At 36.5% G+C, this 27,988-nt stretch overlaps 1 protein-coding gene across 11 annotated transcripts in view; it reads left to right on the forward strand.

Moving 5' to 3' along the window:
- The window catches only part of LOC109086484 (diacylglycerol kinase zeta-like), a 116,582-nt gene that overhangs the window by 42,728 nt on the left and 45,866 nt on the right, over positions 1 to 27,988 (forward strand). The window contains exon 1 of one of the 11 annotated variants that reach the window (XM_042760428.1): positions 6,903 to 7,201. The exons of the other annotated variants lie outside the window; for them this stretch is intronic. The gene's annotated coding sequence lies outside the window, so the exon portion shown is untranslated. Of the gene's footprint in view, positions 1 to 6,902; positions 7,202 to 27,988 lie in introns of those variants that run through there. 11 annotated transcript variants of the gene reach the window in all.

A 27,988-nucleotide genomic window follows, 5' to 3' on the forward strand; every position in this document is an offset into this window, starting at 1 on the left:
AGATGGATTGTGTGTATTGGTGTAACCAGATAGAATCAGGGAGATCAATATTTACCAATTTCTCTGAAGCAAGGGATCTTGGTCATAATCAGACCAGGATGAATTTGTTAAAAGGCTGTGCCATTGAGGCCATGGAGACTCTGGAGTCTCTGTATGTCTGGTTTTGTCTCTAGAGAGTCTCTCTTTCACATTAGACTAGCACTGGGTATCGGTCAAAAATGTTTGATATTGATACCTTGACTTCAATACCGGTTCCTGAACGATACCTTTTTCAATACTAGTTTTATGAAATCTTTATTTTTTTTCAGCTTGTTGACATTTTTACAGACTCAATGACTCTTCTCCTGAGCCACAGCACAAAGGAACAAAATGTGACCAACACAATAAATCAGTGCAAATAGTTCTAATAAAGTTCAAATAGTTTTCAGTTTCCACATCTTTTAGGATCACAAATGTCTGTTTCACTTCCTCGTTCAGTTTTGGACATAAGAAACCCAGGAAAACATTTCTACGGATGAAACCTGAAGCTAATAAACACGATTACAACAGTGTATGATTTGTATGTGATTTTCATGAGATTCTGCCCCTTTTCATAACAATACAGGGTGTTTACATGACAAATGCTAAGCAGGAGTAGCGATTAACTTTATAAAAGGCTACAAATAGCATATTTCAGCAATATTATATGGCCAAAACACATATTAGATTGCAGTTATTTACAAACACTCGATGGTGGTTTAAAGTAAGTGAGTTTTGAGTAAAAGCATAGTATATATTTTATAAATTGTTTTATGTAGCATTTTGCTACAATGTGCATGAATGGTCACGTAACGTGTTTTCAGTTGTGTGGTGTGGACGGAGATCTTTTCTGAAACACCAGTATGGATGAGGAAAATGAAAACACACTAGTGTAAATGTAGCCTTACATCACTTACACACTACAGCCTCATGAGGAAGTGGGGAAGTTGTGGCCTAGTGGTTAGAGAGTTTGACTCCTAACCCTAAGGTTGTGGGTTTGAGTCTTGGGCCGACAATACCATGACTGAGGTGCCCTTGAGCAAGGCACCGAACCCCCAACTGCTCCCCGGGCGCTGCAGCATAAATGATACCCACTGCTCCAGGTGTGTGTTCACGGTGTGTGTGTGTTCACTGCTGTGTTTGGATGGGTTAAATGCAGAGCACGAATTCTGAGTTTGGGTCACCATACTTGGCTGTATGTCACGTCACTCATGTGTGAGCCAAGTCTCTGGGTGTAACCGGTGTAAACTTGTGTGTTTCCTGGATGTCTCACTAGAGCATTGGCTCACTGACGTTGATGAGATTAGCCCCTTAGGTATCAAAATTTAGTCGGTGCCTAGAAAGTATCGAACTCAATACCCAGCCCTGTGACCATGGAGCCAGGATGTGGAAGTGTGGTGTTTTAATATATAGACATTCAGATGCACTGACTTCTGTGTTCATGTTTGTATGTGGAACTTGCATTGTGTTCTCTTTTTTTCAGACAGTCATACATCTGTTTTTTTATCACAACATGAAGTTGTGGGATTCTATTACAGAACACACACACACCTTGCAGATTGTTAGGTTAGGTTATAGGGGTGTGACGAGATACATGGCTTCCTGTAATACAACTCTGATTCTTCAATCGTGCCATCTAGTGGTCTGTTATGGATACAACCACAACTTCTACAACTGATAACAGAGCACTCAAGCGGGTACTGTGAGTCATGTTGAGGTAATTAAAATGTCAAATTAATATTTTGCATTCAATTATTTTCTTATCAGGCAAGTGGCCGCATGATAAGTGGGAAATTAAGTAGTGTTGTCTTTATCACCCTGCAGAGGTTTCTTTTGCAAAATAATCTGCTGACTGTACATCCCTCAGCCTTGCTGCTGTTTTTATTATAATCGTGTTTATTATATATTTTTTTATTAAAGTGGAAATCAGTTTACTAAATAATGTAAACTTGACTGACTGCTTCACTTTAAAGCGATATTTGTGTTTTTTATTTATTTATACTATTTATAATTTTTGTGCAATTACTTGCCTGTCAGTTGTTTGTGGCAGAACATTTTGCAGTGTTTACATGTTATTACTGCTTAAAATTCATTAAAATAGATGTTTAATTTCATAAAGTACAAGTTGATTTCAAAATGCACCTATATTTTTTGTTCCAGACAGTCAGTTGAATAAAAGGCTATTTTTACCTATATATTTAATCAAGGTTTTCTTAAAAAAAGTCTAAAAATCTTGTCTCATTCTTGTGAACCCAGTCTCGTGTTTCGTCACACACCCCTATTAGATTAGCATCCTCTCCTGAAGTTTCTGCTTTATGCTGTTGTTCTCCAGAGGGTGTGTGTATGATTTGGTTGAGCTTGTTTATGTGGCATGTCGAAGCAGCAAAAGAGAGGGTAATGTTGGTGAGGGTAATATCCTTTCCCAAACAGCAGAAATTAGAAGTTAACTTAATCTGACAAGATCATTAGAATAAATGTTTTATGGAAACTGTAGAGGTTTATGGTATGTCCACATGTAGATAATTAAGTAAAATACTCTTTAGAGCTGGGTATGTACATTTCCAAATTTGATTAAAATTTACAGTGTCAGTGTGATTTAGTATAATTCTCCAGACATTATCCTGGTGCACTACACATTATGTTGTGATATGCTGCCATCTGGCGGATATGTATAACTGTTGCAGTATGGAAACGGTAAACAATACCATTCAAATGTTTTGGGGTTTTAAGAATTTTTTAAATATTAAAAAGAAGAAGAAGAAAAAAAAAATGATTGTGCTTATTAAGGCTGCGTTTTTTTTAATCAAAGATACAGTAAACACTGTAAAATTAAGAAATAATATTTACAATTTCTATTTAAATATGTTTTAAATTTGTATTTATTCCTGTGATGGCAAAGCTGAATTTTCAGTAGTCATGACTCCAGTCTTCAGTGTCACATGATCCTTCAGAAATCAATCTTATATGCTAATATGGTGCAAACATTTTCTATTATTATCAATGTTGTGTATCTTAATAATCTCATGGAAATTAGATTTTTTTTTCATGGTTTTGATAAAAAGAAGGTTCAAAAGAACAGGATTTATTTGAAATTGAAATCTTTTGTAACATTATAAAATGAGTTGTCACTTTTGATTTTTGACTTTTTGAATAAAACCCCAGCTTTTGAACAGTAGTCTGTGTTACTCATTACAATTAACATTACAATTCCCCCAATCTGTACTAAGATACAGATGTTCTCTCACTTAAACAACTTTTTATTTCTAAACATTTCCCACTATGTTTATAAATGGAATTTTTTTTCCCTAACCTTATTAAATTATTACAATTAATTCAGTTAGAATAATAAGAAACTGCAGCACTGTGACCTTTCAAATGAAATCAGTATTAACAAACTCAATCTTTCCACTGCAGGAAACACAGAAGCTGCATCTGAAGTGGCATTAGATGTATTTACACTTTTTGAGCATACAAATATGAAATGTTGGGAGAAGTGCATGATACTTTTAAATATGAAACCAAACCACCAGTAGGTGGCGGCAAAGGTTTTAATGAGTGAGTCATTTCGTTATTTATTCAACTTATTCAAATGGCTGATTTATTCAGAAATGAGGCAAGTAACTGTTTTTATGAATGGGTTACTGAATCATTGACTCACTCGATTTGTTCAAACACCACTGTGTGTTGCTCGGAGACACACAATAGTTCTAATATGGCTTTGATTGGATCAATTATCTTTGTGTAATTTAACAAAAACAATCAATATTGTGTCTAAAATGTAAGTGACTTAATTTTAACTTGTTGTTTATTGAACAATTTGTATTAAATCAGTGCCACACTGCAATCGTGTTGATATTCAGGGAAACACCTTTGTCGTGTGATGTTGCTTACCTATATCATATTGTAAAAATCTTTTTTTTTTTCTATTGCAGAATGTGTCTATAACTTTCTTTAGTTGTTTTGTGTGCTGTGGGGCTCATTTGTTTTGATTTCTGCACGAGTCTTTGTCTCTCTATTTTTCCTCCTTTTTTTAACGAGTCTCTCTCTCACACATCAGGCAGCGGGAGCCTCATCTGACAGGACATCAATACACCATCATTCGCCGTTTACACTGAATGCAATAAAATCAGAATCATTCTTGCAAGAAAATTTTGTGGCCAAGTTTCATTGCTTCCCTAGTTATTTGTGTTAAAATTTAAAGTCGGCCTTTAAAAAAACTTACTTATCCCAAACAAGTGTTAATCGAGCCCTGCGGCCCACGGTTTACTTTGGCCACACATGTTACAAATTGCAAACTTTGTGTCTTCTTCACTCACAATGAAGAACTTGCACACCGATGACATATTTACATGCAGATGTGAGTGTAGGTGTGATGCCAAAACTCCCCAGCTTGGAATCGGCAGACTGACCGGTGTTGTGCCTAATTCTGCACCCCTGCCAGATTATGCATCCCTGACCGGTCGATTGGTGCATGTCTAATGTATTTGTCTGAGCACACAGTATGATGCACTTTAACTTACTGTCAATATGTGTGATTTGAAACCTTCAAGAATTTGTTAGGTAGAGCATGACACGCTGTTACACCTGTAATGACAGCTTCTGACCAGCAGGTGCCTCCCTTCCTCAATATCGCCAACAACCTGTGTGCTCATATATGGAGACGTGCAGTAGAACGGCTTATTAGATGGTGTATGAAGATTGAGCTGTCAGCGGATATGACTGACAGCTGCCCTTAGTTGGTATCTCAGATGATTATCGGGTAATGATGTGCTGTGACACCCAGACAGAAGCAGCAGTAGTTGCTGTTGGAGATGGTTATCTGAGGTCTGAGACGGCACGTTTAGTTCACACATGAAAAAATAAATATGCAGACTGGTTTTGCTTGTGTTACTTGTTTGCGTGGTGACTCACACTCCCTCTCGTTCCTCCCACTCCTTCACTCAGAGATGGAGTTCTAAATATAATCTGCTTGTCTGATTTATGAAATGCTAATCTAAAACCCTTCTATCTCAAACTTCTATCAAGACTATCAAACCACTGTGTATTTCTTGTGTTGAGCAGTGAAACATTAGCAGCCACAGAGACTCTAAGCAGCACCTTTACCATATATGGCAGATGGAGATGCAGATGCATGCATGGTTATTCACCTAACGGCTCTTTGGTAAAGCATCTGCATAGAACAGACTCTGTTTTTGTGTGAACATGCATATTGACAGAAGCAGAGTGAGTAAGTGTGTGTGTGGGTTCAGGTGTGGGGAAGGAAGTGTAAAGTGTATGTATGTGTGAATGCATGTGTGACTCCACATGTTGTTTCTCAGTAAACGCTTTTTTAGTTTCTGTCACCAATTACATTTCTTATAGCTCAGAGCATCCCTTGTATTATGTGAAAAACGTTCTGGGTACGGTTTGTGTGGTGGCAGTTAAAATGACCTTAGTTGCACTGCACTCACACAATTCGCCACATATCACATTATGAAAAACAAAAACCTTTAACATTATTGATACATCAATACACATGTGTTACAATTTTGTTTTATATATTATAGCATTTAAAAAGGAAAAGTGTTGAAAAGCACTTCTGTGCTTTACTCAAGCTCTATTAGTAGAGCATGGTTAACTGAACATTCATGAGCTGATAAAAACGTACACATTTAATGCAGTGAAAGTTTCTCCAGTTAAAAGTGTCTCCTAATGGATAAATGTAAATGCTCTCAGAGGATAGTTTAGGAACTGACATAATACTTCGAAAAAAAAATCAGGTCTGAGGAGCTGTGAAATGTGCATAATTGGATGTAAAAAAAATCCTAATCATAATAGAAATTTTGTATGCACATTCCATAATGCATTAAATTGTTGACACTTTGCAGGCCTTTTCATCATCCTAAAAGAGAAAAATGCAAAAATCAGGAAAAGTTCAGCCCACAACACTGCAACAGAATATAAGGGTTTTAACTTTCTTTCTTTCTTTTAAGTTTTAAGTTTTTCTATTGCGTTTTGTGAAACAGAAACTATGAAACTGAGAGCGTGGCTGTGTGTAGGCTTGCGTGTTTCTCTATGTGTGGTAGATGCCGTAAACAGCGCCGTCTGAGATCGGTCTATCAGTCATTATAGGACAAAAAATCTGTTGCGGTCCAAACCACACGGGCAGCATTCAGGCGCACACACACACTGTTTGCGGCAGTGGCATCACACTCTGATCGAAGGGATCCTTCTCTCTGTCACATCAGAGTTCACAGACATACACACCCTCACACTTTCCCCCGGCACAAACACACGTACACACACGCGCCCACATACTCACTCACTCACTCATGGTTGATGTTCTCCCCATAGGAAACCATGTGTGTTTGTGCATATAATAGTAACTTTGCTCATGTTAGCTGTTTAAATGGGCAGTCTGAGGTGTCTCTTTTTTTCCTGCTGTCAAAGCTTATTATGCAGAGATGACTGATTCCCCCAAACGTGTGAAATCTGTAGCTTTGAGGCAGGTTTAATCTCTCTGTCCAGCCTAACAAAGTGAGTGTGAGTTTGGAACTGGTTTATATCTTTGTCTAACGAATGGCCAACAGAGGGAGTGATTCACAGCACCTTAAAGGAACAATCCACAAAATTAGTATTTTGTCTTCATTTACTCACCCTCATGTCGCTCCGAATCTCTGGGGCTTTCTTCCGTGCAACACAAAACAAGATTTCCTAAATGGTTTAATTTTTTGTCCATGCAATGAAAGGAACAGGGGTTTAATGTTGTTTGGACCCCAGTGCTCTCCAAAATATATTTTTCATGCAGGTTTGGAACAACAAATGATACTGTATGATACTGAGTTACTGTAAATTGCCTCACTGGCTTGCTGAGTTTATTTTATCATAAGCTATAAGTTATTGGTTGATTCTGATCTGCATATATAATAGGTTTTTGCATCAGAGGAAGCATGCTTTGTCAGCAGAATCTGCTGCTATCTGTGAGCCCCCCCCCCCCCTTCTCTCTCTCTCACCAGCTCACTTTTTGACCCTCCCACTCTCTTAGGACAGACTGCATGCTCTCTCTTTCCCCATCCTCAGTCAACCTTCTTTCTGTCTCCATTCTCTTCTTTCTCTCTTACTCTCTTCCCCCCTCTCTCTTGCTTTCTCTAAAAGTTTCTGGTGAGGAAAGAAGACGTTTGGATGATTTTGACTCCTCCATCAGGTTGTACTTTTACATGACTCTACTCTTTTGAGAGCTTGATCTTGAGGTTTAGTTGATCTGAGTTGTAGAGTGCAGTGCTGTGTCCTTTAGACTGTGATTTGTGCTAACGGTGCATGTGGGTGAGTGAGACGTGAGGGGTATTAGGGGAGTCCCGTGATTCTCAAATCATCTGGGGCTTAGTTACAGTGACTCTAATCTCATTGCTGTCTGATTCTGACATCAGCTGTTGCTGCTGTAGTTTAACAGCATTGTGTTGTATCATCCTGCGGTTTGTAGTCGTTTAAAACCAGGTGTCAAAATCTATATTATATTTGTTTCCGAGAGAAAAGAAGATATTGCAGGCTGCTGTTGGTAGCAGAACTCTTTCTTTGTGAGTGAAACTCTAAAAAGTCTAAAAGTACACTTATGCATGTACCCTTGTGTTTGCGTATGTTAGTAAGACATCTTGGTACACCACAGTTTGAAAATAAAGGAAATGCTTTTAACAGAGTCAAGTAAATAAAAAAAAAGTAAAGGCCACTGACTGTGTGTGACAGAGAGACTGTCATTTTTAGCATACTGACAAAGAGAGAACTCACATATGTATAAGGGATGTGCGGGTCTAGTCGACTAGTCGACTAAACGGTACAGCTCCTACTAGTCGACACTGAAAACAATAGTCGATTACACGACAGAAAAAAAAACATGATTATCATTCAAATTACCATCATTTTATGTTACTATCAAATTCTTTTTGTTACATTTAAAACATTTTAAATAAGTTAAAATAAAATATTTCAAAAATAATACATTATTTTTAAAAGTGTCTCGGGAAGTAAACTACATTTTTACCTCATGCCTTGCATGAGTTTTCTTTGTGTCAGTTGTGGCGAGCTCAAAAGTGACCACGTGAAAGACGAGCAAGGTGTGGGATTATTTTGAATTAGAAGGAAACGGGAAAGTTTTGTGTAAACTGTGTAATGTCAAATTGGCTTACAATAACTCTACTGCAGCGATGCGTAATCATATTCAATACAGGCACGTAGGCGTAGCTCAGAGACTAGCCAAAGCTAGCTAATTTCAATCACTACAGCCCGCCGCCGCTGCGATCCCGTCCACGCCGTCTATTCCTCGAAGACCCACTTCGGTGGTGCTGCGTGAAAGTTTTTACACTCGCTTGAGGTGGTTTTTGACTTGTGGGGAAAAAGGATAAGTGTGAATGATGGGAGGTGGAAATGCATTTTACAAATAAATTTCTCTAAACGCATATAAAAAAATTTTGACTTTGCATCATAACCTGACTAGCAGCGGACTGCATGATCTCGTTCCACAGCATATGAAATGTTGTTATGGTCGTTTTGAAAGGCCTGAGCAAAGTCTGTCATCTAAGTATTTCTGTATAATCTCTTACACGACTGTGTTCCCAAATAGCAGCATGCATCCGCCTCTGAAAGCAATGACATCATTAATTGTGTTTCGTCTGCTCGCTCTGAGGCGCAAGTATTTTATCATATATGAAAATTATTATATTCAGCTCTCCTAGTTTTCTTACTGATATTTAGTGCCAGTTTAACAGGAAGTGACTTTTATGCGTTGGATGGAAACAGTGCTTGTTTGCAAATGTTTTATGTGATATTCCAATTTTGCGCATAAGTTAAATTCGCAACTTTGGATGGAAACCTTAATTGCCTCAGGTCCTGTCTTTCTTTTTGTTCGTTTTGTTTTTAGATGATATAGCCTACATGACAAAGTATGTTTTTAGAAGCCATTTTAATGCTATTCCTTGATAAAATTCCCTTTTGTTTTTCTCTTGTGTTTTAATATGTTGGCTAAGGTTATATGAAGATGAAGAATTCTGTCAGGCTTTTGATTGATTTTTCATTGTTCTGCATTTCCCCAGCTGATTTTAATAAATAAGCATTGGCTGACGTTGAGTGTGTGCTCCTCTATTTTTTTCTTCTTTTTTTTTTTAACAACCGCCTAAAATTAACAAAACTTCCGTTTAAACGACAGTCAAATTAGTGGTCGCGCACATCCCTAATATGTATATGCACAAACTCCTCATTGCAGACTAGATATTTATTTATTTAAAGAGAATAAGTTTGACTGTACATTCTGATTGCCTGAGCTGCATCTGAAGCCTAATATGCAGATATATTGTACATTTAAGCAATATGGAATGAGAGGCTGTGTTATATTACTGTGAATATAGTCATAGCAAAAGACCACTGATAGGGATGACATGTAGCAAAGTGTTTTCATCAAGATTACATAGCGAATTCTACCATGGATAAAGGTTTTTTGGCACTTTTAAATGGGATTTTGAGTACAACTGTGAGCACACACAGTTGGTGGAAAGTTCTAATAAAGAAGAAAATGAGAGCAGACTAAATGAATGAATGAACGGTGACAGCATGGGAAGAAATGAGAGAGAGGAATAGAAGCTCAGACTGTTAAAAACTGAGACATGACGTGACAGCAACATGCATAGCACATATACTCGGCTACACAAAGTACAGGATTAGTACATTTCATATGTTTTGAAACTGTTTCAAATGCAGAAACTGTAATGTACTGTATGACAAATGACATTTTCTAGACATGTTTTTATGTGCACATTCTTAAAAGAATAACACACTTTTGAAATTTTCATGTACAGTATGTGTGTGAGAACATCTAGAAATATTATTTGGATTTTGACTAATCAAATTTTATCTAGATTTACCTATATTTGTTATGGATTAATCAATTTATCAGATGCTTTCAATCCAAAATTGGGTTATAATTGAGGGTAAAAAAGAAGCAAATATTCTACCTCTATTAATTTTGATTCACAGTCACCATGCAGATATACTCACAGGAGTGAGCGATGTGGCAAAAATATATCACTTTTTTTTTTTTTTTTTTTTTTTTTTTTTTTTTTTTTTTTAGGAAAATCACGATTAATGATTTCATCATGATTCTTTGTTGTGTTGGTTGTACTATTTTGCAAGTTGAGCAGTACAGCCAAACTAATTTCTATTTTTAAAAACAAAGCTGTACAAATAAAAAAGAATGGCAGACATTTAGGGCAAAGTGGGCGAAGATAAATATGTTTGTCATTATATTATCTTTGTTATTAAAAAATAAGAACAAAGATACTGTACACATTATCAATTCACATTATATACAAATAAAACAAACAGTGCCTTATTTTTCAGGTACATTAGGTATATTAAGCAGTAGCATTCAATAAATTGAATGAACAAATATAAAAAATAAAACCATATGTTTCACTGTGTATATTAATCATAGATTCTTATTAAAGCAACTGTATTAAAGTTTTTCAGTCAAGAGCAGTTAGGAATTTTTGTCTTTGTTTTGTTATTTTATTAACATTAAAGATTCACCCAAACATGAAATTTCTTTTATCATTTGCTCACTCTCAAGTAGTTTTAAACCTGAATGAGTTTCTTTCTTCTGTAGAACATAAAAGTTATTTTGAAAGATGTGGGTAACCAAATAGTTGCCCCAGTGACTTCCGTAGTATTTTTATTTTTTCCTGCTATCGAAGCAATGGGAACCAGCAACTGTTTGGTTACCCACATTCTTCAAAATATCATCTTTAGTGTTCAGCACAAAAAAAATAAATGAATACAGGTTTGGTACAACATGAAAGTGAGTAAATAATGACAGAGTTAAAATTTTTGGGTGAGCTATTCCATATAGCTAAGTGGTAGCATGTTTAGTACTATTAGTCTGCTGTCACTTTAAGACCTGCACGCATCTAATATAAAGGCATGCATCTGTTTTTCTCTCAACTGTTTACTTTCACTTTAGACATAACCAACTGTGTTTATATGTAAACCTTGTGTGTTTTAGCACAATCATATGGAAAAGATAACTTAGTCCAGTAATCAGTGCTGTTTGACAGGCTTTTTAGTGTGCACACACTTCAGGTGTACATGCTCAGAAAAAGCGCATGCCAGAACAGCACACAAAATAAATGTTTAACTGGCAAGGCTTTAAAGCACATGCAAATAATGTCCTTCTGTGATTGCAAAGTGCAGTGTCCTGTGAGTGTAACTCTGCCACTGAGTTAACACTTGATGTGAATATATGTTGCGTTGTACAGTATATTGAGATGGAGTCTCTAGAACTGTAACTGATAAAATGTGCGCTGTAACAGGATACTATGATATTTCTTCAAAATCAGATTGTGGAGACATTTTAATCATCCATGTTTAAAAATTGTGGTATCGCACACCCCTACATATATACACATCTCAGAATGAGTTGCAAAGACTCAAGTTGCAAGTCAGTTTGCAGAAATGCCAAAATAAACGAGGATGGAGGTGAAAGATTAGGATGTGTACTTTGAAAGTGAAAACAGCTTCCCCCACCTCTCATTATGTGATGTTAGTAAGAGAATCTAAAGTGTGGGTAGACTCAGGTCATCTTTGCTCACATTCAGTTTTTACCTACAAGAGCCCTGCAGTGATTGCCAGTGCCGAGGTAATAGAGAAGAGGTCGCGTCTAACTCATCCACTCAAAAACACACTGCATTGAGTTTTTCAATGAATGTAGGGATTTCAGAAAATGGTCACAGCAGCCCTTAAGCACACACACTGAGTTATTTTTATGGCACACACTTCACACAGTTGAACTGTGATGTTGAGACAGAGGCAAGGTCAGAGCTTCACATGTACAATGGCCTGCAACAGCAAGGCAGAATGCAATCATAGCACCAGAAAGCGACTGCTGCAGATGAGCGTTTGTATGAAACCACTGACAGCTAAAACCAGCAACCAAAAATAGGCGTTAACCTCGTCAATGTGGCTCTGCTAGCTTGCATCTCGTCTGACTTTGCTTTTTTCCTAAAATGTGCATGTGTGTGTAGCTATTAATCAACTTCACTTTCTAACCTCTCCTTCAAACTCCAAGGCCTCCTCTTATCTCCTCTCCTCTGGTAGATTAATGTACAGTTAAACTAGCACAGGTGTTGTGTTATCTAATGCATTTGTGTCGAAATGTGTAACCTTCACTTTACAAACAAAGCAACATTAACACATTTAATCTGTTCCACTCTGGATCTGCGACTGAGAGTGTGTGTATGTGTGACACAGAGGCATGTCATATCCAGAAACTGCCTTCTGACCTCTCATGTAAATATTTACTCAAGCTGAAATGACTCTCCCTCTCTCCTCCACCCCTCTCTTTTGCCTTTTCTCCCTTCCTCTCTCTCCCTCTTTCTGTCATGTCTGTGATGAGCTATGGTAAATGTCAGACATGGTATTAGGGCAAAAGGCATCTAAGTGAGATTTTACACTGAAACGCAGTACATTAAGTTGCACATCAACAATAAATGATCAGTGCAGTTTTTCTGAAAATGTTGCTGAAAATATTTACATCATTGGTTTTGCCTGTTGCTCAAAAAGTAAACTATATTATGTAAATAACTGTCAAATGTGAATGTAGCTCATGGTTATTTACACTCTGATGCAGGGTATGGAATGACTAGGTGACAGCCATCATTATAAGGGGGACATTTCCTAGGTGTGCATTACACAATGTTACTGCACTTTGTGGTGGCAAGAACCACACTACATGGAGTGCATTAAAGCCATGTAATATATATATATATATATATATATATATATATATATATATATATATATATATATATATATATATATTAGTGGTGGGCCGTTATCGGCGCTAACGTGCTGCGTTAACGTAAGACTCTTATCGGGCGGAAAAAAAAATCGCCGTTAATCTATTCTCATGCATTTGACTTCTAGGTTTGTTTAATAAGCTGCTCAAGCAAGCGGCAAAACATTTAAACACAACAAATGGCCTACTTTTCTTGTTGGGATACCGCAAATATTTAAAATTAAAGCACCGCTGACAGAAACAGTCGACTCTCGTGCCTTTTGCATTTAAATCTTTATTATAAGCAATCGCACGGTTGTTAATGAACTTTGTTTTTCTGGTTCCATAAAAGTGCATAGGCCTATATCATGCCTCGTTTATCTAAAGGTGCTCTTTTTCTTGTTTTAAACCTAGCCAAAAGCCCATGTGTTGCGTGTGAAAAACAGTAGGCTTTAATTAGTATACATTTATTGTGAAATTACTGCATTTCCGTGTCAATCCATGTTAATTTTTACTGAGAACAATGCGCTGTCATTTTAATTCAGCGCATGCAGCACAGGAAAAATAGACTCGGTACATAAACGATCGCTGCACTGCTGCAGACGCACCGCTCCTGGAATGCACTGACGGACCACAACCGCATGAACGCTGGAATCCGTTAACATGGGTGCGTTAAAAAACAACAACATTGCAACGCATACGCACTGAAGACGGAGTATGTGTGAAACAGGCGTAAGGTTATTTGCAACTTGTGCAATGCGGAATTAGTTTACAGTAGAAGCTCTTTCAGTCTCAAGTAACACCTAAACGCAAAGCATCCCTTAGCTAATGCGGAAGATGCCGGGCCAAGCACTGATGTAGCGCAGGGGAAGAGTCGTCAAACTACTATGTTTGAGTGCAGCACAGCTCTATCAGTACTAACAAGTACATCTTATTGAACATAATTTGAATGCCTTCGGCAGAATTCAAATGAGCCATTTTAATCTAGATTAATCTAGATTAATTCCAAGTTTACAGTGAGATTAATCTAGATTAAAAAAATTAATCTATGCCCACCACTAATATATATATATATATATATATATATATATATATATATAAATGCTGATAAATAAAAATGTCTTATCAATGTTGAAAATCGTTAATATACTTAATGCTTTTTTTGCATGGTTTTACAGAAACCATGATGCATTTTTTTCGAGATTCTTCAACAAGTGGAAAAAGTTGATGAAAAAGTTCAAAAGAACAACATTTATTGAAGTTTACAGAATTTTTAGATAGTTCACACAATTTACATTTTTGGGTGAACTATGCCTTTAATGGTTATTCTACATGCCATTTCAGAGTCATTACACTGCAAATTGTATTTTTATTGAAAATTGGATTTTCAGAACCAAATGAAACCAACATGAATACAAAAAGTATATGTTTTTTCCTTTTGTCTATTATCGTCACTCCTATTTGTCAGTGACCCATAAACACATAACACTTCAGTAGTGTGTGTGTGTGTGAGGGGAGACAACTGATCACAGCCAGTTTAAGTGCTTCCTCTTTCTCATGGTCTGGAGCACAACCCGAGAGGGACAGCACTGTCATAATCACGCTCGTCTAGCACACATCACAGAAAATCCCTAATGGCAAACAAAAAAAAATTAGCTGCACACAGAGAGTTCAGATTCCCAAAAGCACACATGCAGTCATATACTGTACTCACAAACTCACAAAGTTTTTAAAAGCTTTCACTGAAGAGTGTGTCTGAATATCTTGGCTGTTACAGACTCTCTGTGAACTTTTATGTCTCTTTATTGATAATGACAACAGTTGTCAAACAGTTGTCTCTCTTCATTTATTCCCTTTTCAAGCATCAGCACTATCAGCAAATCACTGCCTTCAGCAACACTTTTCAAGACAATTGCTGTCAGTTTAATTTCATGCTGTTAGCAATTTTCACATTGTAATGTATAATTTGTATTGGCCTAAAGTCTTTATAATGTAAGTTAATAGTTTTGTGCTCTATAAATGTATATATTTAGTCCAGTCATGTCACCTTTATTTATATAGTGATTTATACAATACAGATGTGTCAAATAAGTTTTACAGTGTTAAACAGGAAAAACGTGCTGATAATGCAAAAGGACAGTAGAAAACAAAGTCAGTTCACTGTGGATTCAGTGATGTCATCATCCAGCTCAGTTCAGCTTTCTTCCAATAGTGTCTGTGCAATCAAATCAACAGTGTTGCCAGAAATTTTGTCCCCAACCAAGCAAGCCAAAGGCGACAGTGGCAATGAACCAAAACTCCATCGGTGACAGAAATGGGAGAAACCAGGGTCGGCTGGGGACCAGTTCTGCTATACTTTTACGAAGTAACAAGTACATTGGGTGTTATCAGAAGTGTTCCCGGTTCTGGTTGACCTATTTAATCAGCCTAACAATCATTTAACTGATTTGAATTATAGAAAAGTGATTGGAAAGTGAAAGGCTATAATGCAATTTGAGCTCGCTCAAGTATTGAGGAGCAAACCATTCAGGGCTTTATAAGTAATTAGCAAGATTTGAAAATGTATACATGTTTAATAGGGAGCCAGTGTAGTGTTGACAGATCCGAGCTAATATGGTCATACTTCCTGGTTCTAGTAAGTACTAGCTGGTGCATTTTGGACCACCTGGAGTTTGTTTATTAAGCGTGCATAGCAACCACCCAATTGAGCATTACAATAATCTAACATTGAGGTCATGAATGCATGAATTAATGTTTCTGCATTTGACATTGAGAGCATAGATTGTAATTTAGATATATTTGTAAGGTGGAAAAATATGGTTTTACAAATGCTAGAAACATTTAATCTGTTTATTTGTTGGGTATTTGTCAATTGTAAATTGAAGGGCTGCATTCTGTCAGGTTTTTTTTTTTTATATAAACCTGTTTGTCTTTGTACACACTTGTGATTTTTTTTTTTTTACACAAGCTGTCACTGGAGGAGTACCCATGTAAAAGCTACTAAAATGTACCATTTAGGCAATAATATGTAACTTTAAAGAACTAATATGACCCATTTAGCAATAATTAAGCACACAATGTACCTTTAGAAAGTGTGCCACCCGGTATACAGTATGTCAAGTTACATGTTGTTTGACTGTAAAAACTGTTTTGAGACCCCTGCATTGTGATCTGTTTTTTCAGTACATTAAATTTGTTCAAATGGGGTCTGATGGACTATAATTATACAGGGTTTTCTTAAGACCAACCAGACTAACCAGTAACAACATTTCATGTGTTCTTCAGATGTTAGAACCATTTGTTTTGTCTAGCAGTGTGAATTTGGTTCATGCTGTTTAATGCATTTTGCTTAGAGCTGTGCCAGTCACTTCTGGACATGCTCAGATCATTTATTAACACTTTCATGCTGGCTGTCCTGATAAGAAAATTAGAGGACACAACATTTAAAAGTGGAAACTAAATTTGACATGTCTGTATATCTGTTTTTTTATAAATTGAGGGTGGTACCACAAAGCTGACAACACTACACAGGGCTCTAGAGTGCGAATAATTTGGTCGCACATGCGACCTAATTTCTCAATGATTTTTAGTCGAGATTTTTTTTTTTTCGGTGCTACCAGTCATTCAAGTAAAAAAAAAAAACAAGTCTCCGCAACTCTGAAAGTCTCCCTGTGGTTCAACAACAGACACTAGAGCCCTGCATTTCAGCCCGAGCCCGATGGACCCTGACTTTTTTAAACTTCTCCTTACTTTTATATTTCAGACATCCATCAATTAGTGATGAAAAAACAATTGCCGTGCTGGTGGAAACAACATGAGACCGGGCTACCGCGACTGTCAAGAGCGGCTCGACGATGTTTAGTGTACCGCAGCAGCAGTGCAGCTGAACAGTTCTCTGTTCAAATACACGCAATATTCTTAAGCTTGCCGCAAAGCACCGGCAAAAGTAATTACCATAAATGTGACAGGGGGAAATAGTAAGGAGATATTTGAATTATTTACTAATAAACTAGTGTTTTCTGAGTCCGTGTCGCAAGGATGAAGTTGCTGATCCTGACTCGCCATCTCATTAGTCGTGCCTTTAGAGAGAAGTGCATCTTTACGGATTATGATTATAATAAGAGTTTTTGTTTTCAATTTGTTTTATTTCGTTAAGTAATCATTTAAAGCTTTCTATAGATATATTTATCATGTCTGTGAAGCATGTTTTAACTGAGTTTCGGTCTCTTTTTTGTACTCCTGTTAAAGAGGAGAGGATGTGAGAGCGTTTTGTTTTTTTTTTTTTTTTTTTATAAGAGCAAAGTGTTTTTTTTATTTTGTGAGTGCACACAAATAAAAGACCCTTTGCAGTTAGGAATGATCTATAACGCTTACCTTTATGTGCAAAAATGACGGCGTATCTACTTAAAAAAAAAGCAAGTGATCACGCTGGCGTCTCCATGTCCTGAAGCATCTCCGCACAAACTATTGAATATAGTGCACATTTATCTGGGTCTAATGTTTAAACATTGTTATATGCTTGAACTGTTTTATATATATAGAGTTGTAATGATTTGAGAAGGCTAAATTGATAAAACATAGGCTCACTGTCTAACGCTGGCCTCTTGGTCGTTACTTTTTTAGCTAAAACTTATTTAACAAACAAAAATTGCTCCAAAGGTTTTTCTAAATTAACTTAAAAAAAACAAAACAAAATATAATCACTTTGCTATTACATACAAAACTGAACTAATTTAATTGCTGAGACAGTAGTATAAGCTGTTTTGGACTGTTTAGCTGTTCAGATCAGACACTAGAGCATCTCTTCATTCAGACACAGTGGAAGATCTGATAAGAATCAGTGTAGAGGGGCCAAGTCTGGAAGATTTTGCTGCTAGAGAGAGTGTGGCCAGCTGGTTTAGCCAATGCCAAAGATCAAGAAGGTCAAACTACAGGAGTTGGCCATCCGAGGGGCATGTGACTGCATTGGAGGATAGTCCATAAGACATTGAGCCATGAGATGTTCAGTTTGAAGCCCTTAAAAAAACATAATTTAGATTTTCTTTTTAATTCATTTATCTTGAGATGTTATAAGTTTACATGTCAGCTCAGTGAAGCACTTTAAGCATGAACACTTTTTCAGTAAGTTACCTTCCTTATAGAATTGTGCTTCAAATAAAAAACTTTATGTTGACCAGATTGTTAGTTAATCATTTACAAGTCAATATTGCCTATATGGACAGTGATTTAAAAAAAAAAGTGAACTTGTAAAACTGCGGTGCTAAATGCAATGCGGTCAACACTTGAGACATGGCTGACAGCTTTTCTAACATCTCTGAGCATAATGGAGGGATCATCTGTATCCTTTTAAGTTGTGAAATTTTAACCGTTTACATGCAAAATTGTGCATGATGCGAGAGAGTGGAAAATAAGTAAAAAGTCGTTGATGTGTTGTTATTACCAACATGCCCTAACATTCAAAGACTTTTTGCATGCTTTGTCTCATTTACTGTTGTTCATTAATCTGTTTTGTTCTGTGTGAACTCATTTAGTTCATGAATTTTGAGTCCTTCATCATAATTGTTTATTGTGCTAAACAAACTAAAATGTCAGCATTTATTTTAAATGAGCAATTATTAGGTAATAGTGATGACAACAACATTAAAACAACTTATCAGCATGAATTTTAATATCGGTGCATCTCTACTATCATAAGTCATGACAAATTTTGCTACTGATAATATACCGGCTGCAGTTTAGTATTTTTATTTTTATTTTTTTCACTTTTAATTGAAAAAGCCCTATATAGTTATTTATAGAAGTAGACATTTTTAAGACTAAACTTTTTAACATTTTGCTGTTCTATAGAGGGTAGACAGTAAAATGGAATGTTTGTTTTGCCAATTGTGCACATCTGTTCAGTTTTGCTTAAGAAGTGTGAAATGTGTAGATGCTATTTAAAGTAGCCTCTTCACCAAACTTAACCTTTAACTCCAGACCACAGCAGTTTATCACGCAATACTAACCCACCCACCCACATGCCATCAACTCTGCTGCTTTCTTTGATCTCAGATCATGGTATAAGCATTAGCTCTACTGGATCACACACACACACACACACACACACAAGTCAGCCCCTTAAGACATGAGTGTCATCTGGTGCAGTTGTGTTTTGGTTGGAGGACAAACAGACTAAAATGTTTGGTGAAGTGACAGGTTGTGTAGAGATTAATTTAAGATGTGCAGAAATGTATTGTGTCTCATTTATTAGATTGACTGAGTATAAAAAAGCAAATTTATGATCACTGTTTTTCAAAAAAAGAAAAAAAAAAAGAAAAAAAAAGTAAAATAAGATGCATTGCTTTTCGCTGTGGAATGATTTCAACAATGAAAAGCAATGCAAGTAATTGCATTTAACATTTATCCTATACTGTGCACTTCACTGTTTAAGGTATGGATATGGTGGGTAATTAAACACATTATTGCAGGAACAGTTTAAGCAGCTACTGTAATACAGTTGTGTGAAAAAGTGTTCCTTCCTGATTTTTTATTTTTTGCATGTTTGTCACACTTTAACGTTTCGGATCATCAAACAAATTAAAATATTAGTAAAAGATAACACAACTAAACACAACATGCAGTTTTTAAATGAGGGTTTTTATTATTAAGGGAAAACAAAATCCAAAACTACATGGCCCTGTGTGAAAAAGTGTTTGCCCCCTAAATCTAATAACTGGTTGGGCTACCCTTAGCAGGAACAACTGCAATCAAGCGTTTGCGATAACTTGCAATGAGTCTATTACAGTGCTGTGGAGGAATTTTGGTCCACTCATCAATGCAGAATTGTTGTAATTCAGCCACACTGGAGGGTTTTCGAGCATGAACCGCCTTTTTAAGGTCATGCCACAGCATCTCAATAGGATTTAGGTCAGAACTTTGACTAGGCCACTCCAAAGTCTTCATTTTGTTTTTCTTCAGCCATTCAGAGGTGGACTTGCTGGTGTGTTTTGGATCATTGTCCTTCTGCAGAACCCAAGTTTGCTTCAGCTTGAGGTCATGAACAGATGGCTGGACATTCTCCTTCAGGATTTTTTGGTAAACAGCAGAATTCATGGTTCCATTTTATCACAGCAAGTCTTCCAGGTCCTGAAGCAGCAAAACAGCCCCAGACCATCACACTACCACCACCATATTTTACTGTTGGTATGATGCTCTTTTTTCTGAAATGCGGTGTGTGACGAGTGGGGCGGGGCCAAGAGCCATGGGAACGGAGCGAGGCTGGTGGAGTGATTTGGAAATGAGTGACACCTGCTCCACTCACCGGTCTTGAGTCCCACGGAGGAGATCGGAAGGATACAAAAAAGGAGTGACGACAGTGAAGGAAAAGAGAGGACCAGGCCTGGATTTTATTTTGTGGTTTGGTTTTTGTTTGTGCGTGGCAGTTGTCGGCGAGGGGCTGTCGTGCTGTTTTATGTTTATTTGGTTATTAAAGTTTTATTTGAGTGGCTGCAGGTTCCCGCCTACTTCTTCCCGTGTTTATTAAGTTTGTACGTTGTTACGCAGTGTTACTTTTACACCAGACATAATGGGACACACACCTTCCAAATTATTAAACTTTTGTCTTGTCAGTCCACAGAGTATTTTCCCAAAAGTCTTGGGGATCATAAAGTTGTTTTCTGGCAAAACTGAGACGAGGTTTATGTTCTCTTTGCTCAGCAGCAGTTTTCGTCTTGGAACTCTGCCATGCAGACCATTTTTGCCCAGTCTCTTTCTTATGATGGAGTCATGAACACTGACCTTAACTGAGGCCAGTGAGGCCTGCAGTTCTTTGGATGTTGTTGTGGGGTCTTTTGTGACCTCTTGAATGAGTCGTCGCTGTGCTCTTGGGGTAATTTTGGTCGGTAATTTTGGAAGGTTCTCCACTGTTCCATGTTTTTGCCATTTGTGAATAATGGCTCTCACTTTGGTTCGCTAGAGTCCCAAAGCTTTAAAAATGGCTTTATAACCTTTTCCAGACTGATAGATCTCAATTATTACTTTCTTTCTCATTTGTTTCTGAATTTCTTTGGATCTCAGCATGATGTCTAGCTTTTGAGGATCTTTTGGTCTACTTCACTTTGTCAGGCAGGTCCTATTTAAGAGATTTCTTGGTTGCGAACAGGTGTGATATGAACTCAAATTGAACTCAGGGGTGATAAACCACAGTTTTAACAGGGGGCAAACACTTCTTCACACAGGGCCATGTAGTTTTAGATTTTGTTTTCCCTTAATAATAAAAACCTTCATTTAAAAACTGCATGTTGTGTTTAGTTGTGTTATTTTCGACTAATATTTAAATTAGTTTGATGATCTGAAACGTTAAAGTGTGAAAAACATGCAAAAAAATAAGAAATCAGGAAGGGGGCCAACACTTTTTCACACCACTGTATATCTGACCAGGACTTTATTTCACAGAAAGTGGAACAGGTAAAATGGCTTTCTAGAGATCAGTATGGCCAAGATAACCTGCTAACGTTTATTGTCGTAATTAAGACCCCATCAATTAAATTGTTGACTCTTTGACATTTAAGGCTTAATATTGTAAAATTTAAGACATTTGAAGACTTTAAACTGCAAGAAAACAGACAATGCTTCAGAAAGCTTTCACAAAGTTTAACCTTTAAATGCAGGAATGTTTTGCCTGTCATTACATATAAGTGTCTTTAGTGACACAGACCTATATATATAACATGGATGGATCTCTAACTGCTGCAATAGCATAAAACTCTCCTGATATTTTAATAACAATTACAAAAGAATAAAATAAAGCATATTTCATGACCTTTTTATACTTGGAAGGTTTAATTTGAGCAGATGATTTTACCATCACTGCCATCATCAGAGCACACTTCCCCTGTACATTCAGCATCTGCCTCATATCATTTTAATCTGTATTCACCACATCCACCATCAAATGACAGTGAAACTTATATTTCATCGTGTACCGTAATTGCTCTGCAGTAAAACCAAGCCAGTTCAATTTTTGCAGATGATATTATTTATTTTATGCCTGCGGTAATTATGAGTGAAAAATCACATCATCATTGTGTACCAAACAGTGCCACTTTGAGGAATAAAAGTGAATTGCACTTAATTGCTTTGAGTCATCAGACTTTTAATTGTTGTGCAGGAAAAATATACTTACACTATTACATGCCTCAGGTCACTAGTGATCCTATTCACTTTTTACCAAAAAAAAAAAAAAAAGGGATCAGGATACAGACATTATTTTATCTTTTTTTTTTTTATGTTTGAGGTTTGAATTTGAGAAATGAATTGGGGGGAGGGTAGTCAGTGATGTACTGGGTTGCTAAAGACCCAAGGTATTTGTTTAAAGGGGTCATATGATGCTACATGCACTTTTACAAGTTGTTTGAACTGAAGTGTGTGTTGGCAGTGCGTGTACACAACCACCCTAAAATTATAAAAATCTACTTGGTGTTTTTTTTTTTTTTTTTAATCTGCTCAAATCTTTACCCCTTTCTCAAATCGAAGCGATCTCAGATACCTGTTTGTGTGACCTCACAAAAACAGGCCCCTCCCACGATAGTTTGATTGACAGTAGCGTTTCAGCACAGATTTGACTGGTGTCTTACCCTAGACTGAAGAGATTGAGGTGTTCTGTTGTTGGATGTAATAATGAACATAGCAGTTGTCATTTACTCCTGACATCTGACCCCCTGAAGATGCAGTTGATTATGTTTGTTTTTGAAGAGAATGCGCCCCTGATCTATATAAATGCATCATTTGTGATGCAGCTTCACCTACAGAAGAAGTGTGTAAGGTTTTTTTAATGAATCTTTGCAAATTGTCTTTCCTAATAATGTGCTAATTAGCAAGCTTCACGATGAATGCGGCTAAAGTAAACAGTCCCTCATAGAGCAGCTCGAATGAGAGGGGCGGGGTCAGCATAGCTCATTAACATTTAAAGGAAAATGCTAGAAAACGGCGTGCTCTGAAAAGAGCTGTTTTGACAGGGTAAAAAAGGTGTTTGTTTACATTACCATTGAGAGATTTTAACCAAACTATGTTACAGACTTTTCATTAAGACCCTAAAGAATCATATCAACTTGTGGAAAATTAACATCCTGTGACCATTTTAAAGGATAATTAACATTGAAAAATGTTTCACATATATAATTTCAACATATATAATATCTTACAGTTAAACTATTTCATTAATTTTTCCTGCAGTCCTCTTGTGTGCATTCAAAGTGCTGATTGGCTCACTGATAGAACCTTATAGAACCAAGTTAGAGTTCGACTTTGTACATAGAACCTTTTTGTTTTCTAAACAAAAAGTCCTAAAATGTACAAGTTGTCACAGATTAAGAATATGTGAATAACTCAATTTGTCAGATAGAACCTTATAATTTCAAGGTGATTATATTTCACAACAGGAAATGTTCGGCAAGCGTGGGGTGGTCTGAATATTAGAATAATAAAAGGTATAGTAATCCACCACTTACTATAACTATTAATCATATGAATAACTTTTTAGAATAATTTTTTAGAAGATATGATACTGAGGTTGGCAGTTTTAACTGCGATAGTATTTTTCAGACTATCCCATATTGCTCCCCTATTAATTTGTCAGAGTTAGAAGTGATTGCTTCCATTTCTAGGATGGTGAAGCCGAGGGGCTGATGGAATTTGTGGCAAAGTGTTAAAGAGTTGCTGTCACCAGCTGACATGTGTAATAACAAGGCTATTCCAGTCTTTGTTGCAAGCTGGAACTGTACCTTCATCATGGAAAAAACATGTATTGATCCATCACACTTTGCATATGAACAAAATAGGGCCGCTGATGATTCTGTGCTAACTATGAATTATAACTCGTCATTTGCAAAATCCAAATGCATATGCCAGAATCCTGTCTCTAGATTTTCATTGGCATTTAACACAATGAGGGTTGAGGGTTTTGTGGATAACACTAATTATATTTTTAAAAAATGCATGCAACGTCTGTTTTTAATACAGAGAATCAGTAGGTTTGGAGTGAGTCACAACATACTGGAAATAGCTTACAAATCATTGGTTGAGAGCGTGCTGACCAATAACTTAATCTCTTGGTATGGGCACCTTAACTGTAAGCAGAAAAATAGTTTGGCATGGATCATTAATATAGCCAGCAAAATCACTGGCAGACCGCAGAGTAATTTAGGCGAGGTGTACACTTCAAAATGTGTTGGAAAAGCAATCTAAAAGATTCTACTCATTCTTTGTATGACCAGTTTGTTCTGTTGCCATCTGGGAGATGCTTTTTAATGCCTAGACCAAAGAGAAATATTTACGAAAGATCCTTTGTACCTTCTGCAATTGTGTTTATTAATCAAAAGGTTAAGTTATCGTGTTATGGTGGTTTTTATTTTTGTGTTGTTTGGTATACATGTGTTTGTGTCTGGTATTGCTGTGTGGCCAAAGACAAATTTCAGCCATGGTTGACAAGTTGTATTGTATTGTATTGTATTGTACTGTATAATAGTGGCATGCATTCCCTTGTTTTATAATGAAAAAAAATAAAGATTTTTTTGGTAAATTTTTGTGGTTTTAAAATCAGTGGTGAGTGACTAGAGGTGACTAAGATTTCACTGATATTTTGGCCAACAAACGCGTGCCTGAATTTATCTTTTATTATTTTTGCTTTATTGTTTGCATTTCACACCTGTCACCAGACACATTTTGTGTGTTATTTTTGGTGAACAGGGTCAGGTAAATGGCAGCATCAGAGATTCAGACAGCTTCAGAATGCAATGTCCATGTTTTGATGTTCACTGTACCGCACTGTTTTTTGTTTACATAAAACATGCAAGTACATACAGGTGTGTGACCCTGGACCACAAAACCAGTCTTAAGTGTCAATTTTTCACAGTTGAGATTTATACAACATCTGAAAGCTGTATAAATAAGCTTTCCATTGATGTATGGTTTGTTAGGGTAGGGCAATCTTTGGCAGAGATACAACTATTTGAAAATCTGGAATCTGAGGGTGCAAAAAAATCTAAATATTGCCTGAAAATCACCTTTAAAATTATCCAAATGAAGTTCTTGCATATGCATATTACTAATCAAAAATAAAGTTTAAATTTATTTACAGTAGGAAATGTACAAAATATCTTCATGGAACATGATGTTTACTTAATATCCTAATGATTTTGGCATAAAAGAAAAATCAATAATTTTGACCCATACAGTACAATGTATTTTTGGCTATTGATACAAATATACCCCAGCGACTAACGACTGGGTTTGTGGTCCAGGGTCACCTATGCTCTGTATTTACAGTAAAGAGACATTCACTTACTTGAAATCTGTTGGACGAAACCTGTTTGTGGTATAATACTGGGCGCACAATTAAATAGAAAAAAATGAAAACGAGATATTGTTTAGTGCAATTATCAAATTGCAGGAGGCTGGAGTTTAACTATAAATATTCTGATGAACTGCATGTTTCAAAATGAAATGCTGCTCTGTGTTGGTATCATGAGCTTCACACATGTAAAATGTGTTTTCAGCTGCTCAGTTTACCGTAATGCTGATTCAGCGTGTTTTATTATTCTGTATTTAACACATTAAAACATTCACAGTGTGAGTGTGAGCAGGGACTTCAGCCTGAGCTGTGTCCCATTCACCGGAATGAAAGTCCCACCCATGCAGCATGTGTGAATCCTGCATGTGCTATGACTTTGAGTCTATTATAGCATGCGCTGTGCACCAGGTTTACTTTGTTTTTACTTGAACAATTTTGAACATTTTTGTGGAGACAAGACTGTAGTTTTCCACCAAAATAAAAGCTTAAAAGTTTTAACACTTAAAGGCACTTAAACACTTAAATATTTAAGAAATAACTGACAACGGGCTGTTGAATTATTTAAAAACATGGCACACCTGTATCATTTTAGAGTTAGTTACGGAGGTGATAGAAAGAGCGAGAGCTTGTTACCTCAGTCTGTGCGGATCTCAGCAGTGTTCGGCAACTTTAGCGGCGCTGACAACAAATTTCTGACATTACAAGAAGTAACAAATAACAGTACAGTTATGACAATAGTAATATTTTTCTGTCTTGATTTTTATGACTAGTTCATTATAATTAATTATAATAGAAAAAAAAATATTATTTTATAGTATTATATTTAAATATTTTGTGTTCCTAAAATCAACAGTGTAAGTGTAGTTTTGGCAAAAAAAATGGCAGACACTTTTTCCCACTCTGTTCACTTTGGACACTGAAAAGGTCTGAGGAGGTTATTGTAAAGAGTATATTTGAGTAAGTTTGAACACTTATAAAGTAACTATTTTTATTGCCATCAATATGTGGTCTCGTTTCTTTTGCCTGGATTTTTTAGCACAAGCAATATGAGATGATTTCATATTGAGATTAAATGTTTACATATTGTGGTTCAAATCATTTGCAGTATATGCAAAAATAATCACAATACATTTTTTTATTTTATTTTTTGCCAAATCATGTAGTCCTAGTTTAAGTGTACCCTGAAAAATGTAAGAAACAGTTGCAGAATTCTTGTACCTCTCTCTCTGGAGTGTCACCAGGTAGTGGACCCTGTCTGTGTGAGTTTTTGTGACTCAGAGCTAAAAAATATATAGGTACCATTGTGTTCTTTCTGCACTTAGTTTATGTTATTTGAATCCGTTTCATGCTCTTTATTTTAATGAGTCAAGTTTCCAGTTAAAAGTTGGTCTAACAACCTTACCTTACATGAGTCACCAAAACCTATTTGCCGGTCGCTCTCGCCCTTTCTTTCTCTGCTGACTTCAGCCCACAGGTCTCTGAGCAATATAACAGTTGAGTGTGTGTTGAGTTGTTTCATGTCTTTTTCCTTGAAGCAAGTTAACACTCTCTGTTGTAGGCAGGCCACAGCGGCAGGCTTTTTGAGCAGACCCTCCACCTCTCTGTTCCTCTGTCGGAGTGCAGTGCCGTGTAAAAAAAAGAGCAGCTGGAAATAGCAAGGACATGCTCATAGTTCATGTAAAAACCTAAGATCACAGTAACTGAGATCTATACTAACTTTTGCTTGGTCATTTTACTTTTATAGCCCTTCTTCGTTGCAAACTCTCTACTCTGAAAATATATTCAAGTTTGTAGGTTACTGCTTTGGATTTAATTATGAACAGTTACAGTATAAGTGGATTATTACAATAGGGCACAATCTGCAATCTGTGTATTTGATAGTCTTTATTCAAGTCTGCAATTCAGTCAGACCCACCCCTGCTTACTATAAAGACCACACAACCACACAAGGCCAAGTAGCACATTTCTTGACCTTTTGTCAGCTCTGACCTTTTGTGTACTGACTTCAATTTCCTCTCAGAGCACAGTTCACACGGTGGTATGTTTAGAATAGTCACCTGAAGACATATAGACAGATTTTAACGCAGCTATCATCTTCACGTCTAATTATTCAGCTTATTTCTTTAGGAACTAAAGAGCATTTTTAGAAATCCTTAGCAATGAATTTAAATCACAAGTACAAGCACTAGTGTCATCCACCAGGAAAGCACATGACTCTCACGTTAAAATCTTACTTAAATGGACTGTGACAGTGTCATACTGTAGTTTTATTCGTGGACTTCTGTTTATGGCAAATGCATATTTTCAGCATGAATTATTCTGCTCCTCTCCTTTATTTGCATTACAGAATAATATGTCAGTCATGGTGTATTTCGACAAACAGTTACTCACTGGTGACATTTAGCAGTGTGGAAATCTGATAACAGGCCTGCGATCTCACATGGCTTATGAAACTTCTAGTTCAAGCAAGATCAAACTGTGGTGCTTGAGTTATGCACATCTATTTTTTATAAGGCTGTAGAAATGAATCTGCACATTTACAGTGTTGCTTAAACTCTGTAGTACTTAATTTGTCAGTTTTTCATTAGATTCCAGTTTTTATTGCCTGTTTTTGAATAAAGAGAACCTGTATAGTACACTGTTTCACAGAAAGAAACCTCTATCTCTCATTATATTATTCTATGTAGTTCATTGGAGAGTCATGTGGGTGGTCTTTTCTATGGTTGTCACGATTAACCGCGAGCCGGTTGAAAATCGATTCAAATATGTGACGATTCAAATAGATGCTAAACAAGTTTATATGAATGCATATCTGAGGGGAACTTACTGTCTTTAGAAAAGTTTTGATG

Source organism: Cyprinus carpio, chromosome A7 (assembly GCF_018340385.1).
Source record: "Cyprinus carpio isolate SPL01 chromosome A7, ASM1834038v1, whole genome shotgun sequence".
Lineage (NCBI taxonomy): Eukaryota > Metazoa > Chordata > Actinopteri > Cypriniformes > Cyprinidae > Cyprinus > Cyprinus carpio.